Consider the following 15,292-nt stretch of genomic DNA (forward strand, 5'->3'; position numbering starts at 1 on the left):
GAGTGTAGGAGAGGTGGGAGTGGGGGTATGAGTGTTGGGTGGGGGGGTATAGACTGAGGTGCTCTCTCCCCCCCTCTCCTCACCCCTCTGTGTATTGGGGGGAGGGATGTGAGGGATGCTGTGGGGGGTAGGTCGTGGTGTGGTGGGATAAGAGTGGGGATGCAGAGGGTGTGTGTACTTTTTACCCCTTTTTCCAGCTCTCCCACTTTGTTCTCTTCTCCCTCTCCTCTCCTACTCCTTTCACTCCCCCCTCCCCCATCTTCCCTCCTCCTCCTCCTTTTCTCTCACATCCCACTCCTCATTGTAGCCCTCTCTTCCCCCTGGGTGTGAGTGTATTTGGGGAGTGGGGTGTAGTGGTGTAGGGGGAATGTGTATAAGTGGGGACATGTTTTTCCCTTCTCCTCACCCCTGTGCGTATGGGGGGTGGAGTGTGTACATTGAGGGGGAGGTAGTGGTGTAGGGGGAGTGTGTATGATGTGAGCATTTCCCCCCTTTCCTCACCCCTCTGTGTGTGTAGGTAGGCAGGGGTGAGGAGAGGGGTGCTTGAAGGTGCAGGGAGGAGTAGAAGGAGGTGGTGTGAGGTGTGTGAGTGTGTGCACACGCTCCCCTCCCTTGCACTCTCCATTTTGTAGCTCTTTCCCTCCCCCACGTATGCGTGTGTCTGAGGGACACGGTGCTGTTAGGGGTTGGGGTGAGTGTCGGGGGTCTGTGTGTGTATGGCTGGGACCACTCCTTCCACATCATACCTTCCAACTTTTCACCCCTCTTCTCACCCCCACGTGTATGTGTGTGTGTGTGTGTGTGTGTGTGTGGGGGGGGTGATGGTGGTGTGTGTGTATGTGTGTGTGTATATGTGTGTGTGTATGTATGTGTGTGTGTATGTATGTGTGTGTGTGTATATGTTTGTGTATATATGTGTGTGTGTGTGTGTGTGTGTGTGTGTGTGTGTATGTGTGTATATGTGTGTGGGTGTGTGTGTGTGTGTGTGTGTGTATATGGTGATGGTGGTGTGTATGGGATGGGTGTGTGCATGTACTCTTTGCCGCTCCACTCCCCCCACTAACCCACCCCCTTCCACCTGCCTCACTCACCACCCCACGCTGGCATTTCTTTTTCTTACCTCACCTATCTCTTGCCTCCAAAGTAACCTGCTCTTCTCCTTCCTCACTCCCTCCTGCCACTCACTCCTTCCCTTTCATTTCGGGCCACTTCCTGCCACTGGTGGGGCTTGGGGAAACCCCCACCGGCCTATTCCACCCCCTACTGCCGCTCCTGCCATTCCTCCCTTCGCCGACTGCCCAAAGCCTGTAGAAGCAGCAGTCCCTCCCCCAGCTGCGGGTGAGTCACCACAGACACACACCTGTGCAGATGCTCACCCTGAGCCCCTAATATTTTTTATAGGATAGAGAGATAACGATTTATTAACCACCTTTTTGGAAAAAAAAACCCAAAAAGCTTTCATACAGAAATCGGATCTATAAATCCATGCACGAGATGGGATAAAACCAGGCCTGAAAAGTGAACCACTTGGCAACCCCAAGCATTAGGTTTTATAGTTTAATTTAACTATGATCCTGTTAAGGTACGCACTCATTATTTATCCCGTGCTAGTGTACAGGTCTAATTCAAAAGAGAATACGCAGCTCCATCTGTACTCTTTTACACTGGCTGACCTGACTGGGCGTGAGCACAGATGTGCTGCAGGGGATTCCTCGCCCGGCTCAAACCCTGTCCTGCAATGGTCATTGCTAAGTGAAAGAGGGTAGTTTGGTCTCTGTACCTACTTGGCCTTTTCTGCACCTAAGCTGTCAAATTCTGAGGCAGCTTTTGAGAGATATGAACACTTGCCTACTGGCAGTCGGACTGCACCCACCAAATTATTTCTCGTAAATCATTAAAACTGCTTGCAGACACTTAGTGACGACTCTCAGTCACTACCCAACATGATCTGGCAAGTTAAGGCTTCGTATCCCTGTGCTGGTCTGTAAAGCTGTCCAGTACACTTGGTAACAGACTCCAGCGAGCTTTGGGACCAATGTCAGCGAAAGCATGCTGTGTAAGAGGGCGCTTGTACACTCAGCACGCTCTGGCCCATGCCCATGGCAAGGGTGCGAGTGTCCACTCTTACAGTACCTCAGCAAGAGACGACGACGACCGCATCACTGTGCAGGAGTTCCAGCAAGCGTGCATGAATAAAAAGAGAAACACAAAAAAAGTTACAATATCCATCCAAATAGGTGAATCAGCCATGATTCAACTATTTGGAGCAGGAGCGATGTTTTTTCAGATAAAATTTCACATTATGGGCATGATTTACTAAGCTTATTTCCTCCTGGGGACAGAACAGGAGAAAAAAACCTTAGTAAATCAGTCCCATTGTTTCTTAGGGCTTTGTATTATTATTATTATTGCACATTTTGTCAGTCTTGGAAATGTAAGACAGAACTTCTGAAAGACAACGCATTTCCAAAGGCCTGCTCTAGCAGCACGTGAGCTTGCTTTTCTAAGAGAACAGAGCTTGGGAAGCATGGTCAGGAAGATTTAATCGGCTAATCCTCAGAAAGAAGGTACATCAGTGGAAAGGCAAGCAGGTCTGAAGATCCGCGGCACAACGTCCGATTGTGGCAAGCTCCCACATAAAGCAGGGGGCAATCGCTCCTGAGAAAACACTGATCAGCACATCCTGAAAGTGACTACAATAAAATGTATTCTATCCATGTAAATTAAGTCAGCAATTCACATTATTTACAATGTTTGGAAGTACCTAATGCTTAGCAAAAAACAAAGAGCACTATTTTTATGTTCCCTACTTCTACCACCTTATTTCCAGAGGCACTGGAGGAATTTTGAATTGTCAGACTTGTGTTGAAACTCTGCATACAGTGTATAATAATTATACTGCGGTAGGAGGCTTCAGGGCATAGACTCAGGAGCAACATCAGAAAATCTCTCTTCTCAGAAAGGGTGGATGCACAGAATGGCCTCCTTGGGAAGGTGGTGGAGACAGAAATAGTAAGAAAGCCTGCGATAAGCACAGAAGATCTCTAGATGAGAGATCAACTTAGTAGGTCTGTGGCATTACACTGGGAACCAAACTGAGCAGACTGTCCTAATCTACCATCCTGGGATGCAAAATGCCATTAGATTCCATGGAAAAGCATCTTTCTGGGGGGAAAGCACAAGGAAGGATAAAGGTGAAGTGTCACAAAGATGGGTGCCTGGTAAGGACAGTATTTACAAAGGCTTCAGAAAATCTAAAGCAGTAGGACTCCATGCAGAAGTGGAAGAGGTTTGTATGGATGTGAGGTGTGGCTGTGGGGAGTGGGATTGTGGAAGAGGTGTGTTTGGGAGGGGGGATGGATTTTTATTTATTTATTTATTTAAAGAATTTTTATATACCGGGGCACGTAGCAAAACATCACCTCGGTTCACAGTGTAACATAACATAGCAAATAGCTTTACAATGAATATAAATAACGGTTCACAATATAAAATGATATAGTAGCAGGCTTTACAAAAGATTATTATCTGCTTGTAAACTATATACAAGAGACTGAAAATTAACTATATACAAGGGAGGGTGTAGGTGTATTTATTATTTATTTATTTCCACGATTTCTATTACGCTGATCCACAGTCTAGGTTTGGATAGTGGAGGCGTGTGTTTGGGATGTTGGGCTGTGTATGTGGGGGTATAGGGTCGTGTTTAGTGTGGCTGTGGCGGATAAATGAGAAGATGGATGCATCGAGGTGTGTCCCCTGATCTTTGCATTTTTTGAAAGAGTAAATAACCAAGGCACCTTTACCTCTTCCACTTCACTCATTATTGTATAGACCTTTATCATATCCCTCCTCAGCCATTTCTTCTCCAGGCTGGACAGTCCTAAGCTCTTTAGCCTTTCCTCATAGGAGAATCGTTCCATCTTCTTTATCATTTTGGTCACCCTTCTTTGCACCTTTTCTAATTCTGCTATATCTTTTTGGAGCAATACACAGGCATTATGATATTCTCTGTTTTATTCACCATTTCCTTCCTAATAATCCCTAGCATTCTATTTGCTTTTTAGACCATCGCACACTAAGCTGAAGATTTCAGCGATGACACCCAGATTCTTTTCTTGGGTGTTGATTCCTAATGTGGAACCCAACATTGTGTCGCATGGGCTACTTCCCCCCGCACCATTACTTTCCACTTGTCCACATTAAAATTCATCTGCCATTTAAATGCCCAGTCTGCAATTTTTCACAATCCACTTGTGATTAAGTTTACAACCTTCCTGGGCGTTGACTGCAGGGAGCCTGAAAGTGAAAGAGCACAATCTGAAGTCAATTGTGGTGCAAACTTACCTTTATACCAAAGCAGCAGGGCCAGGAGGAAGGGTTCAGTCTGCAGCAGCATGGTTTCCCTTCCCTTTGCGCGCTCTCTCCACTGGCCTTCGGAGATTTGAGATTAGCACAGACCTCCCTAAGCATCTTAGTCTCCTTGTCTCCTACGATTTCCCTAAATCTAATTAAGCTCTTAACGTTAACCAGGGCAGACAACAAGGAGAAGATCCTAAGGTCAGCGAGATCAAAGGTCACCCGAAGAGCTTCTGCCATCACAGAGACGTCAGCTTGGCTTCCTAGCTCTGCCGCGACTTGCCAATGCTACACCCGAGCCTGGCTGCGGGAACCGAAGATGTACGAAAAAGAAAGAGCATGCTATTAAGGTCTGACATTTCATTTCCCTCCCCAAAAAATAAAATTCCTGCGGCTGGAAAGAGGGGACTCTCTGGGTCCTGGTGGTCATCAACAGACCTGTTTGCAGTTCTCACTGTACCGCAGCAGCGCCTCACCCCCTCCTCTTCTATCTTACACTCGGGACAGGAGAAGTACGGATTTATGGTGTCGGGAAAACAGGGGATTAAATGAATGCTGACTTGATAAACAAATCTCCAGATTTTCAATGACGCGAAGTATCCTCCTCCCCAGACAGCAACTGGCAAAACGAGAAGCTAAGGAGGATAAAGGAGATTAAAGAATAGGAGAATTAAGCCTAAACGGCTGATCTCCGGGTCCCAGCCTGAGCACTGTAGCCACAGGGATATCTGATTGACACTAAAGCAGGCTGGGCTCTGGTTGCCCGGTTACTCCACTTGAATGCACAGAAATAAGGGTAAACAGATAAAATCAAGAAAGTAATACCTTAATCCAGTTAAAAAGTAGCATTTTATATATTTTTGTTGTTTATCTTTGTTAGCCTTTATTTCTATGAATCTGACCAACAAATTTGAACTATAGTGGGGAGGAGGAGGGGAGGTATGGGGAGGGAAGGTTACCGTGCTGATTTGTACAAGTCGCTAAGATTATATAGGGGGGGTAGTGATACTGTTTTACTGGCTTGTACATTGTTGCAATATTTCTGTACTATTAGGAATTTTGGTTTAAAGAGATGTGACAATATTGCACTGTTTGTATGTTATACTGTTTGAAACTATAATAAAATATACAAATTAAAAAAAAAAAGAAAGAAAGAAAAAAAAAGAATGTAACTTGGTTCCGCTGGGGCTCGAACCCAGGACCTTCTGCGTGTAAAGCAGACGTGATAACCACTACACTACGGAACCAGCTATACAAAGCCATGCGCATGCGCCTAGAGGAATCCTCCCCCCCGTCCCCTGTCCCCCTTCCCTCCCATTTCAGTTCCTGTATGCTGAGAAGTTCAGGACAAACCCAAGGAAAACGACGGTGCAAGTGCAAGGAGGTAGCACAGAGCTCAGGTTCTGCTTTCAGACCCACCGACAAACTGCAGGAGGGAGGGGAGGGGAAATGCTGTTGTTCCCTGCCTCCAGGTGGCGCGCAGCCCTCCGCTTCTTGCCGCCAGGCGGCGCTGCACCCTCACTAGCTCCCAAGTTCCAGATTTTGTGTCTGGTCAGTGATCGCGGTCCTCTCCCCGGGAATAAGACACTATTGCCTTTTTTTTTTTTTTTAGTTGTTTTTTTTTTTTTTTTTAAAGCTGTGAATGGAATTAACCATTACGCAGACATCATTTAAACGTCCATTAAAGTCGTCACACTTTTACAATTAAGATTCAGAGCTATATCAGCTCAGTGTGCGGTCACAACCAGTAAAGCAAACAGAATGTTGTTAATAAAGATTAGGAAGGGACTGGAGACTATGAGTAACCTGCATCAGTCCATGGTGCAACTGCACCTTGCGTATTGTGTGCGATTCTGGCCACCCCCATCTCAAAACAAAGCGGAAGTAGAAAAGGGTGACAGAAATGATAAAGGGGATGGAGCATCTCTCCTGTGATAAGAGGCTACCTAGGCTAGGGCTCTTTAGCTTGGAAAAAGGGATGGCTGAGAGGACGTGGAAGAAGTTTATAAAATCATGAATGGGGTGCAACAAGTAAATCAAAGGATGGTTATTTACCTTTTCAAATAATACTAAAACAAGGGGACCCTGCATGAAACTAGCAGCCAGTAGATTTATTTGGTTGGATCACACTGTTTCATTGGTAGCTCAAGGCAAGTTATCAGCAGGTATTTCTACAGGCTAACAGGACAATACAGTAAGGTCCACGGTGCTCCGTGTTGAGCGCCCGCTTTCCTAACCCACATCCAGCCACCTCTCCTAGGTGCGTGATACAGTATTTAAATGAGTGGTCTCGCTACGAAGGAGGCGCCGGGGACAATAGCGCGCCCCCTAGAACCTCCTTAGCAGCGGGAGACCAGGAGAGGTGGCTGTCGGCGGGTTTGGAAAATGACCGCTCGTAAAACGTGGCATCTGTTTCCTGACCGCCGGCACACTTTTTTAAAAACTATTTTTACCTTTTGGCCCCTCCGACTCAATATCGCCACAATATTAAGTCGGAGGATGTACACAAAAGCAGTCATTTCTGCTTTTCTGTACACTTTTTTGGGCTGCTGAGAAATTAATGCCTGCCCAAGGGCAAGCGCTAATTTCTGAGCGTAAAAGGTACGGATCGGGTGCACATTTTTTTTCTGTATCTGGGGCGAATAGCTAATTGCCTCATCAACACGCATTTGTATGTAATGAGCGCTATTAGTTTCAAGGGAGGGTTGGATGCGCCAAACCCTTTATTGTATAAGGGCTCGGTTGACCACACTTTACTGAATTGGCTTGTAAGTCTGTACCTGAGGCAATGGAGGGTGAAGTGACTTGCCCAAGGTCACAAGGAGCATCAACAGGATTTGTTTTCACTCAGCACTCAGTCAGTCTGTGGAATCTGTTACCAGATGATGGGGGTCAAGGTGGCCAGCATAGCGGGGTGAGGTTTGGGCAAGTTCCTAAAGGTAAAGTCCATAAAATATTATTAACCAAGTAGATAAGACAAAACTTTTGCTGGCCTTGGTAGTGAGTAACAGGAATCAGTCCTACGTTTTGGGATCTGCTGGGTGCTGTTGTGACCCAGGCTAGACCCTGCCAGAGGCAGGAAGCTGGGCTCGATGGACTTTGGTTTGACTCAGCTTGCCACTTCTTATGTTCTTATCTGAGATTTTTCAATATTGTTTTATTGCATGTAGTTTAACTTTTCATGCAGATGTAGAATCTCTCCCGGACACACTGGTGCGCAGGGCAGCCACTTTCTCCAGGATAAAGGCATGAGAGGAAGCAGCACCCTCAGAGTCATGACCTGAGTTCTGGGATGATAGCTGGCACTGGCAGCCCTCTTAAATACGGTTTGAAGGTCTCCTGCAATATCTCCCTCTCCTGCTTGTTAACTGAGTGTACCCTGAGCTACAGATGTCACTGGGACTGCCCCATTATCACTGCACCCAGCACTGAATCCATCCTGGTGGCACCTTTTTAAACAGAAAACAGGGAGGGGAGCAGAATCCAAGTGCTATAAACTCTTTTGAGTACTCCTGCACCTGCATTAGGAGCTCTGATTCTGCAGTTCTAGCATGGAAGGAGGCTGGAGGGATTTATGGCTGGCTCTCTGTGGTTCCCTGTGACTCTCTGTGATGTAAATAGCAGATACAGGAACTGCATGTCTGGTGGAGGGGAGTGGGGAGGGCATTATCCAGTGAATCACTCCCAGCATCGCTCTCCATCCTGCAGCCTGGCATGAGGCACAGATGGCTTGCCCAATTACATGTTAAAATCAAAAGAATCATGTTAGGAATTTATTACAGTGTCTTAAGCAAAATTCCATTCCTGCATGGGATAAATAAATAATGTAAGGTTTAATCTCACTATTCACTTGTGAGGGGAGACTCGGAACCATGACTTCACTGCTTCCATAGTACAGAAACACTGCTATACACACACAGGCATATGTACATACTCACCTCCTCCTTATACACATAAACCCCAGTGCTTGCACACACAGATGCACCCTTACACATGTACACACTCGTCCCCTCCTTATGCATATGCACACCAATGTTTGCACATACATAAATACACATTCACACCCATGCACCCTTACACACACCCATACACATGCACACACATTCCCTTCTTAATCACACACACACACACACACTCATGCACCCTTACACACATACACGTGTACACACTCATTCCCTCCTTGTACACATGCACCCCAGTGCTTGGGCACTCACATGTACACACTCATCCCCTCCTTGTACACTTGCACACCAGTACTTGCACACACACACACACACACACTCATGCACCCTTACAAACACACACACACATACACCCTTCCTTAAACACACACACACACTATCCTTATACTAGCCGCCCTTACGTGCACACCATTCCTTGCAAACACGCACACACTAATATCTTTTCAGCGATTGTGCTGTCCTTCAAGGATGGAGGGGGAGAGCTATTACAGAGCCCACCCTCTGGCTTCTTTGCCTCCCCCTAGAAAGCAGGGCACAGCTGGCTGTCATCAGTCAGCCCTCTTGCAGGACACAGCGGCAGACACAGAGCTCGGATGCAGCAGCTCAGCCTTCCCCCCTCCCTCCCTCCCTCCATCCCCTGCCCACACTGGCTGCAGCCAGTCATTGCTTTGGCTTGGTCCTGTTTTGTTCCAGACCTTCTGCTTCGTCCTGGCACCAAAAGGCAGGTAATGCTTCTCTTTATCAAGGGTTTCTGTTTCTTTATGCAGCAGACAGAAAGCACGAGATATGCAGGGTGCAGGTGGTAAAACACGGACTGGAGCTTGTCCTTGCTTGCAGTGCTGCAGGATCAGGGCGGTGCCACGGAGCAGGTGGAAGCAGGCAGGGCTGGCGGGGAGGGGGAGAGATTTCACTCTGGAGGCTGTTCCTGGTCCCATTTCTCTGTTACTCAGAGAAGCGCAGGTCTCATCTGTGGATGTAATTAACCCCGGCAGGGTATTTTTTTTTGTGAGGCTTGCTGGGCAGATCAGTGGTGATTGCGTTTGTGCTCTGGGCTAAGGGAAGGAGTGTCAGTGATGTAGCATGTGACATGGTATGATTGCTTTTTTTTTTATTATTATTATTCTGAGGGACGGGATTCCCAGCGAAATGTACAGATCCACAGATATTTCACGATTAAATCCTTATCACACGTGTGATAATAAAGCCTCAAAGAAAAACGTATCTTAGGTGCTGAGAATATGCCACATAGAGTCACATCACAGCTCTGACAAAAGAGAGGTAGGAAATCACACCCCTGAATCCCAAATGCAGCAGAAAACTCTGTCCCCTGTCCCACCCACCGCAGGTGGGGAGAAGACCCTCGCCTGTCACCGGACAGCCTTGCTACAATGGGGGGGTCACCCTGTTCTGGGCTGCCCTTCCTTGCGGTCACTCTGCTCTGGTCTCACCCTGCCCTGGGTTCACCTTGCTCTGGGATACTCGCTGCCCTGGGGTCACCCTGCTCTGGGTCTTTACTGCTGTGGAAGCCGCTCTACTTTGGAGTTGTCCTGCTCTGGGGCCGTCCTGCTCTGTGGTCGCACTCTTCTGGGGCTGCCTTGCTGTGCTTAATAGCCCTTGGAGTTTGTGCTGTTATCGATACAGTTTTAGTCATTGTTATTCCAGCATCGGCAGCAGTGATTGTGAAGCTCTTCCAAATTACTGGAAAGGGTCTTAGATGAGATATTTCATCCTTGCTGACCGACTCGAGATGATCAGGGGGGGGGGCAGGGGTCGGAGAGGGCACGGTGCTGTACAGACACCTAACTCCTCCTTCCTCGGGGAGGCACAGCCAGACCCAGGCCCTGCATATGATGCGTAAGTCTTGGAGGAGGCCCCAAAGCCCGAATCTCAGTAATCTCCCCTGTCTGAAGGGATGTAGTGCCGTGTCCTAGCACCGCACACGCTCCAGGAACGTGAAAGCATGAGTTAAAGTGCTTCTGGGATGGAAAACGGGCATTTCCTGCACACGCAGAAATGGTCCATATTCAGTATTAAGTTATAGGTGTGGAAGAACAATTTCGCAGGGTGGATGAAGACTGCGTGGGGTGCCCTGTGGTGCTGCGGGGGAGGACCTCGTATGTGCAAGAGCTTTCCTGCACAATGTACGGGTTCAGTGTGCCAAAGGGTCAGGGATGGAAGGGGGAGAGGAACAACGATGAAACCGCGTCCTCCGTGTCATCTAGAGGTCATGGGGGAAATCTCTCCTGGATTTCTAGCCAGCAGACTGGGTCAGACTGGCCTTCTCTTGAGCCCGGGCAATCCTGCCTGCGACAGCAGCAGGCAGCGGGGGGGCATGGAGGACGAGGATAAGAAGTGGGAATGGTCCCTGTCCCACCCTTCCCAGTTTCTGGCCGTCACGGTGCAGGGGTGCACTGAACCCGGGGGTGGCGTCCTTGGTTCTGGTAAATAGACCCCGGGGCTGAGTGCCTTCCCGAAATTAGTCCGGTCTCATTCTGAAGCCATTTAGACTGCTTCCCTCCAGGACTCTGCTGTCTCTCTCTGGAATTGTCCACACCCATTATTTTACCTGCATTGGGGGCTGGGAGGTGGGGGGGGGAGATATTAATAAATCGAGCCATGTGGTTCTGTCCTGCCGTTGACTAAGCGAGCGGGAGCTGATCTCACTGCTAAATGCCCTTTCCCAATGCCGTTGGTGCACATCAGTGCCGTACGATGCCATGGCACTGCGCGGCGCTGAAACCGGCTTACCAGTCACCGCAGTGCCCCCCCGGCCCAGCCTCTTCCCTCTCAGGGCCGCAGCCAGCTCGTTTCTCCTAGAATTTGGTTGCTGTAAAAATGAATGCGCAGTGTAGTCTGGGACCCCCAAGACCCTTGCTTGCTGTAAGCAATGCTTCTCAGAACGAGGGATGGCTCCTTTTCCCCTCGGGCTGTGAGCAAAGTCTAGTTAATCCAAGCCTTTGGCTCTTCGTGCGCTCTCTGGGGTGGTTTCCCCCCCTTGCATTATTTTGGAGGGCTTTCCGTGCTGGCAATCCAGAGTCCTTAAGAGTTAATGCCGAGGCGGTCACACCTGCCTGCTGTGACCTTTTGGAAAGAAATGCATTCCTCTGCCAGATGGTTTGTTAGCTGGTGGCTTCCTGAGCTCGGCCGTCTGGGACGCATTACTTCAACCACACCATAAGAGTATAATTAATTGGAGTCATGGGCCAACCCTTCTCTCACCCAAATCCTCCCGAGATTGCCGAGTTATTACCGCACCTGAATGAACTCAGACAAACAGGAGTTACATGTTTTCCAGTGCAGTCACTGTAGCTCCATAATCATCATCGACCTAGACTTTTACATTTAGGATACGTAGGGCAGTGGTAAAAATATATTCTGTGCCCATTTGCTTTTGTGTAGACAGCCTGTGGGTGCCGGAGTCGGCGATAATGAAATAGGCACCCGTCGCGCGCACGGTGCCGGCCGAAGGCAGCGGATCATTGGAGGGGGTGTCCCTCCGTGCCCTGCACCCGTGGCTCTCCACCCAGATCTCAGGACACACCCAGCCAGCCTGCTTTCCAGGATATCCACAAAGAATGTGGGATGAGAGAGATTTTCACACGATGGAAGCAGGGCATGCAATTCGATCTCATCCATATTCATTGAGGATAATCTGGTCAGGTGTGCCCCTCCCCCCCCCCCCCCCCCCCCCCCGAGGTGGAGAAGCCCCGCCCCATGGCACAGGTGACTCGGTCCCAAACTCCTGCTTCAAAGAAATCTGAGTTTCTTGGCCTGAATCCCAGTGAGAGCGGGGCTAGGGCCCCAGGACTGACCCTGTGACCTGGAGGCAGAGGGGTGTCCTGCGTGGCACTAAAGCACAATGAATCTCCTTTCTGTTCCCTTGCATAAGACAGTTTTATCCTGAGGGGCCTGTCTGCAAAAGTAGAATTGTATTATTTAACCACAAATGGTCAGGGGTGATAAACAGGGAGATGGAAAACCTGTAAAAGATAAATCATTTTAGAATCCCAGTGTCATTTGTTATTGTATGGCCTTTTAATGAATATCCAGAAAGTGAGAGGTGGCACACCGCAGTGACTGCCATTTGTTCACTGCTGTGCAGCAGCAGCAGGATTCAAATCAACCGGCTTGACAGGAATCGGCTGAGAGAGCTGGACCAATCCTGTTGCCGCCGTGTGCATTTCACTGACGCGATACCGTAACTGCAAACAAATGCAATCGATTTTCAAAATCCTGCTTTGTGACCCCTCACAGTGTCTTAATGCATTGCTCTCATACAGGCCGATTCAGTAAAGTCCGCAGGAGAGCGGATGAACGCCCACTCGCCTGTGCGCGCAATACAGTATTTAAATGCGGTCCGGCGGTAGAAACGGGCAAAAGGAGGCGCTAGGGACACTAGCGCGTCCCTAGCACCTCCTTTTTGACAGCGGCGGCTGTCAGTGGGTTTGACAGCCGACGCTCAGTTTTGCCAGCATCGGTTCTCGAGCCCGCTGACAGCCACAAGCTCGGAAACCGGACTTCAGCAAAATTGAGCGTCCGGTTTTCGACCCAGTCTGACAGCAAGAATTTTTTTGGGTAGAAACTGCCACGCCGTGCAAGTTATCCCAATTAGCACAGGTTACCCCTTTTATTTTTTCATGTGCATCCTTGAGTCACTAAGGATCCTCTGATGTTTTTATCCCAAGCCAAATTCCATGACCGTTCTCATCTACACCATCTCTTTCAGGAGGGCATTCCAGGCATCCACCAGGAGGAAATATTTCCTGACGTTATCCTGAGTCTGCCCCCTCGGAATTTCATATCATGACCCTGAGTTCTACAGCTTCCTTTCCATTGGAAGAGGTTTGAGTCCTGTGCATCATTAACACCTGACCTGTCTGTTCCCTCTCTCATGCTCTCCCTTTCTCTCGTCTCTCCCCTCTTTCTCACTTCCTGTCCTGCCTGTCCCATCTCGTGCTTTCCCCTCTTCTCACTTCCTGTCCTGCCTGTCCCCTCTCTTGTGCTCCCCCCTCTTTCTCACTTCCTGTTCTGTCTGTCCCCTCTCTCGTGCTCTCCCCTTCTCTCATCTCTCCCCTCTTTCTCACTTCCTGTCCCCTCTCGTTCTTTCCCCTCTTCCCACTTCCTGTCCCGCCTGTCCCCTTTCTCATGCTCTCCCCTCTTTCTCACATCCTGTCCTGCCTGTCTCCTCTCTTGTGCTCTCCCCTTCTCTTATCTCTCCCCTCTTCTCACTTCCTGTCCTGCCTGTCCCCTCTCTTGTGCTCTCCTCTCTTTCTCACTTCCTGTCCTGCCTGTCCCCTCTCTGGCCCTCTCTTTTCTACCCTTCCAGGAGATAGGAGAACAGTGAGCACAAAAACTCAGGAGCAGACTGTCAAGCACTTGAGAAAAAGGAAATCTGACTACAATGAATCATTTTTTGCTAAATATTTAATCATGAATCATAGAAGCTGACCAGGCTGAAAACAAGCTGCTAAATAATTCAGAAAGCTGAAAAGCAAGTTAGAATAAGCAGACAGAAACACGACGACCGATGAAGACCATCTTCACCTACTTCTCGGCTTTACAACCCCTTCTTCTCTGTCAGAGGTCCTCTGTGCGTGTCCCAGGCTTTCCTGAATTCTCCCCCGGGGGACGGTTCCATGCATCCAGCACACTTTCTGTGAAAAAATATTTCCTTAGGTTACCCTCTTTTACCTCATGCCATGACCTCCTCACTTCAGAGCCTGCTCTCTACTGAAAGAGACCTGCTCGCTTCCTGTGCATTCAGTCTTTGGAGGTCTTTAAAGTATCTCTCCCTTCCTTTAAACATGTCCCCATTATCCCCATATGTTTTATGGTGTACACCACTGGCTATTTTAGTAGCTGCGCTCTGGAGCGGCTCCATCCAGATGATATGCTTTTGAAGATATGGTCTGAACAATGTTATGCTCTGTGCAAAACCCGTGGATGCCTGCTGTATCCTGCAACCACACACCATCAGATAACCTTGGAATTCATTTTCAGAATAACCAGCTTATCCTCTGCACAGATTATATGAGCTGGAAGTAGGAACGAAGCCTACAAGCATCTCAGAATAATTGCTTTTATGTTTTAGTATTGCCTTTCATAGATAAGCAGCACATACAGTTGGCTTTTTTTAGGGGAGGGATTTTATCTATCTTATGCCCCTCAGTCTCTTTGCCTTTCTTTTTCCCCCAAATGCTACCAGTTCCTTGATTGTGCGTCTCCCCAAATTGTATAGGATCCTGGTGACGCACTTCTAGATTTGAAGAAAAATCGATCTGCAGCACTGGGGCCTCGCTGCGCTGAATTTTGCTTCCCGGACCCCGTCGCCTGCTCCTCAGGTCAGCCCGGGCTGGAATTCTAGGAAGAGCGCCCTCAGGAGGCTGGAGGACTCTCAGCCATTGCTCACTGGCAACACTTACTGGCTTGTGCCGGGTTCTGGAGAGAGAACTATGGTCCATGTCTCTTAGCCAGAGAATGATCACCATGATGGAAGGCTAGATGAGAGGCGATTAAACGTGAGAGGACACTGCTGAGTAACTGGGAAATGGTCCATGGAGCCACAGCCCTATTTGGGACTGGGGACGTTTTGGCGTTCCCCTCTCTTCTTTCCAGTTCAGCTGGCATCCTAGAGGCGCAGAAGGAGATGCTGAGCCAAAAAAATCCCCCCTTCAACAACATGTTTGTATATCTAAAACATTGTCCTTGAAGAGTTCCTCCTGCAGTTTTGATAGTTACAGATGTAACCCCCTCCCGTACTCCTTATCGCAAATGTGGGGGAAGGCTTGCTGGCGGACCCTTTTGCGAGCAGGGAGGAAGATACGTTCCTCAGCCATTGGGGTTAAACTCTGCGTAAATTACTCCTCACTTGCAGATTGGTGTCCCAGCCATAAACGTTTACTTAATATTTACTTTCTTCAGTAGTGATAATCTGACACAACGTGGATTTACGTGGGGGGCCGACTCTTTTC

The 15,292-nt window shown here is 48.6% G+C and overlaps 1 protein-coding gene and 1 non-coding gene across 2 annotated transcripts in view; one reads left to right on the forward strand and one right to left on the reverse strand.

Moving 5' to 3' along the window:
• Nucleotides 1-5,533: 5,533 nt before the first annotated feature.
• TRNAV-UAC lies at nucleotides 5,534-5,606 on the reverse strand. Its single transcript has one exon. It is a non-coding gene; the product is annotated as a tRNA-Val (tRNA).
• Nucleotides 5,607-8,956: 3,350 nt separating this feature from the next.
• PPEF1 (protein phosphatase with EF-hand domain 1) overlaps nucleotides 8,957-15,292 on the forward strand; it is a 106,260-nt gene continuing 99,924 nt past the window's right edge. The window contains exon 1 of the mRNA XM_029603345.1: nucleotides 8,957-9,046. The gene's annotated coding sequence lies outside the window, so the exon portion shown is untranslated. The remainder of the gene's footprint in view (nucleotides 9,047-15,292) is intronic.

The sequence above is a fragment of the Rhinatrema bivittatum genome, chromosome 5, assembly GCF_901001135.1.
Source record: "Rhinatrema bivittatum chromosome 5, aRhiBiv1.1, whole genome shotgun sequence".
Taxonomy (NCBI): domain Eukaryota; kingdom Metazoa; phylum Chordata; class Amphibia; order Gymnophiona; family Rhinatrematidae; genus Rhinatrema; species Rhinatrema bivittatum.